Source organism: Lactuca sativa, chromosome 3, assembly GCF_002870075.4.
Source record: "Lactuca sativa cultivar Salinas chromosome 3, Lsat_Salinas_v11, whole genome shotgun sequence".
Lineage (NCBI taxonomy): Eukaryota > Viridiplantae > Streptophyta > Magnoliopsida > Asterales > Asteraceae > Lactuca > Lactuca sativa.
The window spans coordinates 33,269,194-33,275,358 of record NC_056625.2 but is presented as its reverse complement, the minus strand read 5'-3'; the positions used below and the strand labels follow the sequence as shown (position 1 = coordinate 33,275,358).

At 32.9% G+C, this 6,165-nt stretch overlaps 1 long non-coding RNA gene across 14 annotated transcripts; it reads right to left on the bottom strand.

Annotated features, from left to right (window-relative positions):
• On the bottom strand, positions 1-4,549 carry LOC111917265 (uncharacterized). Of its 14 annotated transcripts, none has more exons than XR_008230707.1 (6): positions 3,948-4,548; positions 3,531-3,842; positions 2,914-3,383; positions 2,437-2,485; positions 417-522; positions 1-310 (listed from the first exon to the last, which is right to left on the bottom strand). It is a non-coding gene; the product is annotated as an uncharacterized LOC111917265 (long non-coding RNA). The 14 variants fall into 14 exon arrangements; XR_008230702.1 differs by having other exon boundaries at positions 2,437-2,497; positions 3,948-4,547; XR_008230701.1 differs by having other exon boundaries at positions 2,437-3,383; positions 3,948-4,547.
• Between the last annotated feature and the right edge of the window lie 1,616 nt (positions 4,550-6,165).

Below are 6,165 nucleotides of genomic sequence, written 5' to 3'. Positions count from 1 at the left end.
CGATTTAGAACTGTATTCCATTTCCTGAAGCATCTCTTTATTCAATAGTAACCACTATATAACTGATCATGTATATGCTACAACCATGGTATATCATGTATATGCTACAGACATACTGTACAAAAATGAGTAAATTCTCACACAATAACTGGACACTTGTTTACACCATTGGAGTTAAAACTGTTTACTTATTAATGCATTGTAGTTTGAAGTAATTCCCTTGTCCTTCTCTTCTGGTATAGGATGTGCAAAAGATACTATTCTTATGCGAGACGCAGACGTAGCCACCCTAACACCACACATCTTATATCTGAAACACCACACAACCAAGTTATGATAAATACATTAACAAATAACAATATTTATTTCCCTGAGTGTCACATCATAATAGTGTTATGTTGTTACAAAATTCCTACCTGAGTTGGTCACTATTTGGGTCTTCAACAACTTTAGATACAACATATCCTCCAAAAGAATGCCCAAGCAATATAAACTTATCAAGTTTTTTGGCTTTTCTCCATTCTTCAAGGGAATGAATGAAGCAATTCTTAGTTTTTGCATTATTATTTAGAGATACATCCATTATGAGGGCTTAGGCAAAAATCATATTAAAAAAAACGTTAACTTGCATTATCAAACCTGAAAAACAATCTTTGAATTACAACTTGGTTTTTTATACTTTTTCTACATCAACTTTAAATCACTTATAACAACAAACTCTAAAAAGTTTGCCTTTTTTGTAAAGGGTGAATGAACAAAAACAAACACTTAGTTATTTGTTAGTAGTACTTTTCAAATCAATGATTTACTAATTGATCTATATACTGAACCTTCACAACTGAAACATCCTTTTCGGCCTTTTGTAACACCTGGTGTTTTTTATTTTTGTTGATTCTGTTGAAGGGTTGGAATAAAATGGGTTAAATAACTTGAACCACATAAATTAAGGTTTACAGAAACAAAGAATGCTCAAGGTTTGAACAACGGAGTTTGGACTTTGGGACATCTAAGCATGAAAACAAAAAGAATCAATGACTGAAGTGGATTATATGAATAGAGAACAGTTATAAGGACATTATACCTTTAAGAAGCTTCTATGTTGCTCTCTATGAGAAATGGTAAACAACAAATAGTTCCAAAACTCGTATAGTAGTAGCAACAGTAGTTTGAGATAAATAAATATATCTAAGATAGATTACATAAAATATGTTACTTACTTTGCTCTCTCAAGGGCTATTTCTGTTTGAAATTTTTTTCTCCATGAAAATATATCAATCTTTAATTTTATCTACCCATTTTTTTTATTTCTTTTGTTGGTGAATGGTTTGATGTTATTGGAAGATAGAGAGCAGAATAAGCATTATATATCAATGTGATCTGTTTACTCTAGAAATTCATTTTCACCAACACAGATAAAAAAATGGTTACTTATATATCTGGTTCAAAGGGGAAAAGGGTAATTTTATAATTTTGTAATTTTTTTTGTTTCCCTATCATATTTTAAAAACGATCATATTATAAAAATTGAAAATACATCGCCATAATTGAGTAGATTATGCAATATTTTTAGAATATAAAGTACATTGCTAATTGTTGCATTGAAAAGCGAATGTGTAATCGAATTTGAAGTTATAGTGCCATGTTTAAAAAGAAAACCTTACACAAAGATAGTTTAGTTTCAAACTATTAATGATAAAAAAAAAATATGTATTATTTGACTGTTCAAATCATTCAACTTTAACCAAAAAATATGTATTTTTTTTACTGTACTGTGACATATTTAAATGTAGGGTCACATTGGTCTTTCAGCAAAGTTGAAATATGAACAAAAAACTATACATTGGTAGTTTAGTCAAAAAAATATGTACTTTTGTACTACTAAAATCAATCAATTTTAACCAAAAAAAACTATGTATTCAATTTGAACATAAAAAAACTGCAGACATTATCCAATTTTACTGTACTTTGACATATTTGAACGCAGGGGCAAATTGGTCTTTCAACAAAATTGAAATATAAACAAAAAGAAAACATAACATAAGGGTAGTTCAGTCACAAACTATTAACAATAAACAAAAAATAATTTTTATTGATAAAATCAGTCAATTTTAATTTTAAAAAAAAAAATTCCATTCAATTTGAACATAAAAAACTCCAAACACTGTCCCATTTTACTCCACTGAGGCATATTTGAGTGCAGGGGCAGACTGGTATTTCAGCAAAATTAAAATATGAACAAAATAACTTTACACAGGGACAGTTTAGTAACAAAACTATTAACGATAACAAAAATTATATGTATTTTTTTTGCTGCTAAAATCAGTCAATTTTAACCACAAAAGAATTTTTGGATTTGATTTGAACATAAAAAATTACATACTCAATTCAAGATAATCAGATTAAAAAAAGTATTTGATTTAAAAAATGGTGAAATACCTGCTATCAGGAATGTACTTGAGTGTAGCCCATGTATGTATGCTTCCACCTGAGTATCCAACTACCCAAAACTTACGATAAATTAAACACATACTTTGTTCAAATATTCTCCTATTTGAATGCTTCCATCATTAAATAGTAATTTGAGAAAATTCCTTCACCAAAATTGTCAAATTAAAAAGAGATCGATATCATTTTGTTTTATAATTGGTACCCCTTGAAAAAATTATTATTATAGGTTCGTTTCAAAGGCTACTTATAGTTGCTTAAGCTTAACCCTACCTCATGTCTATGATTTATTGATAACATACGTAAAATGTTTTTCTAATAGAGTTCTACTGTTAATCTATTGTGAAACGTTCCCAAAGTATCGATTTCTTTCTTTTTCGGGGATGAAATCAAGTCTTTATTTTCTTCAGAATCTTTGCTAAAAATTGATGTCTAAAAATGATGCATAAAGAAAAAAGTGAATGATACCAGCCATTCGTTGTTGCCACTAACTCCACCTCAGATAACATAAGCCTCTTTGAACCCATTGTTGAACAATAACTCGGCTACCTTTATGGAGTTACCATCAAAAGTACCTTACAAACAAAACAAAGGAATCATATACTGATTAATTAATTTCAAGTTGAAAGCATCAATAACAGATATGTCCTTGTAAGACAGGAAGAACCATGTCGCTATTCAACAACCCTGATGATGTTAATGCAACAAATTAATGTCAATCCTCATCTTATTCAAACTGCAACATGAGATAAACTCATTAAAATAACCAAAAAAACTAAAGGAATTGAGATGAAACTAATTAACACCTGAATAAACACCAAAACCAAAAGATAATACAACGAAGTCGGCATGATTTACATAGACAATCATTGTTGTAGGAGTATCTATGTCTTCAGTATAAAGTCCCCTGAATACGTATGAAAAAATGTCATTTCTCCCTGCCAAGAAAAATATATTCCACAGTAACAAACTATTTAGGATTTTTCTGTCATTAGATGGTCAAAAACACAATCAATAGATATTGATTCATTTTCAGTAGGTATTGAAAAAAAAACGAAAAAAATAACAAAGAACTTTCAACAAACCTTGTATTTGAAGTTGGTCCTTGGAACATGTTCTTGGGATAACATTTCACAGCAATCCGATTAATTAAGTCTAATTTGTGATCATTGCCAACGTAATAGAAAAAGAAAATCGATGAAATTAGCAGATGAAGAACGAAATCAGAAACAGGGACAGTCACCTGTTTTGCCCTAGAAATGGAAAGAAAGCAACAAAAATCAGAACATGTAAAACTTAGTTGTGTGTTGGAGAGACCTGGAACAATAATATTCTTATCCGTTCAATCGCTACCAATAAGGCGACGATGACATGATTGCTATATGAAATTGCTTCTGCTGAAAGTTACAAAATACATCAAAACAATTTCAGTCGACTCATCACTATCGTTGAAAATCCCAAAATTAAAAGAAACCTAAATCAAAACTTGAAGAGTGACTTACCTGAAAACATAAAGCAACATCATCTAGTTAGTTCCCCTTTCAGCAATATCATCCGGGTAGTTCGACGTTAATATCGAACAGAATTGGGTCAGAAATCACCTAAATCGGGCCAAACATGAAGCAAGAGCAGACGTGGTCAGTCGAACTGCGGAATGGAAATGTGGTGATCGATGAGTGGTGGTTTTCTCGTGTTGAAGGTTAAAGGTGGTGGCTGAGATTATAGCCTTTTTAAAAAAGGAAAAAATTTGATGGAAAGGAAACATGCGGTGGTGTTGCATGTCGGTACAATCGAAGGCACATACCTTGTATATGAGCGGTGGTCCATAACTTACCATCTACATCCAATTTCCTTTCGTCGGTCAAGTTGAAAGCTTGGAGATGGTATATTTCGGTAGCTTTCTTGAAGATCAATTGGGTTTACGTGGTGGTTGAAAGCAGAGGGTTAAAGAAGGACTGGAGATAGAGATGATCGGAAGAAATCGGAGGCAGGGATACTAGAAGGATCTAAATCAATTGGAAGGAAAATGGAAGCGGTGGAAGGTGGGAAGAGGTGAAGAAGAAGCAAACAAATCCCAACCTGATTGGGTAAAGAAACGGTGAAGCAAAATCAAAAGATTAAATTACGTGAATGATCCCTATCGTTTAGGGTAATTTGCACGTATGGTCCCTAATTTAATTTTTTAACTCGCAAGGTCCCTACTGTTTGTTTTTGTTACGTGCTTGGTCCTTACTATTTGTTTTTGTTACACGTTTGGTCCCTGTCTTACCTAAAAAGACTATTATTTAAATAGAGAAAAATGATAGGGTAGGTAAGGTAAGGTGAGTGAGTGAGGTTGGGAGTGTCTTTATTTAAATAAATAAAAAAATCAAGGGAAAAATAATCTTTTTAGGTAAGATATGGACCAAGCGCATAACAAAAATAAACTGTAGGAACCTTCCGAGTTAAAAAATAAGTTAGGGACCAAACACGCAAATTACCCTAAACCATAGGGACCATTCGTGTAATTTACTCAAATCAAAATAACACGTGAGTACAACTGATCGAAACCAATCCAATCTCTATTGGTTTAGATCTGTGGTCCACAAAAATAAATAAATAAATAAATAAAGTGGCAAAATATGACCTGTAAAAGAAAAGACATAGAACTATAAGCACACTTATAAACCGAGGACTAGTTTTGCCAAAAAAAAAACCCCAGCATGTTCACTGTTCCTAAGAAGTGTTGATCTTTAATATCTATATAAAAATTTAATAGACAAGGGAAAGGTCAATATTTCTTTGGTAATTATTAACCAGTCAAACAAATTACATCTAATAGGCCGTTTATTAGTCATAACAACGATTTATAATTTTGCTATATGATGAGAATAAAACTCTGATCGATTAGATCTTTCACATGTATGAATATGAAAATGTAACAAGAAAAACACAGTAAAAGTTTGAACACTGAATAGAATCAAATATGTGCTTATGATTCAACAAAGTCACGCCTCAGTAGAGCTCGATGAAGAACTTCCACTGTAGAGGCGAGCTAGGGTTTACAAAACTCATAGAGAAAAACTATAAAAGTGTTAACTCCTAAGACTGCATGCATGCAGCTTATATACTAAACCCTAGAACAAAAATATGCACGGTCGGACAGGCCCAATACCGGCAATCAAAACCGGGCTAAGGACCGAGCCCATGATGCAACATAATAATCCTAACAATCTCCCCCTTTGCGTCAAATGAGGCGAGAGATTATTTCTTATGTGTTGGCTTCATGGTCTTTATTACTTTGAACATCCGAGGAATTATTGCAAGAAGTGTCTGCCAAAACTGGATATACCACCTCAACATATCAATGAACAAATTCTTATCAGCTGCACTGTTCTGATCACACCTCTGAATGATCTCCAGGATATGCTCCAGGTAAGAAGTTGAGAAGAGGTGTTTGTCAATGAGAGCGAACAGGCATTTCTAACCTTCGCCTCTAATAAACATAACAGTGTGGTACATCGAATCAGTCTTCCCCTTGACCATAGTGTTGACATTGCCTTGTTTGCCCATAGTCTTGATCGTGGTTTGCTTGTGAATGACAGAGGCAATCTTCTGGTCGATCTTCGCTACCTCGTGGATGTAGCACACAAGCATTCGCTTGACATGATAAATTATTGGCTGGTACTCCTGTGGATTTGACAGAAGAATGTTGTTGAGGAGTATCCAGTCGTGGGGAAG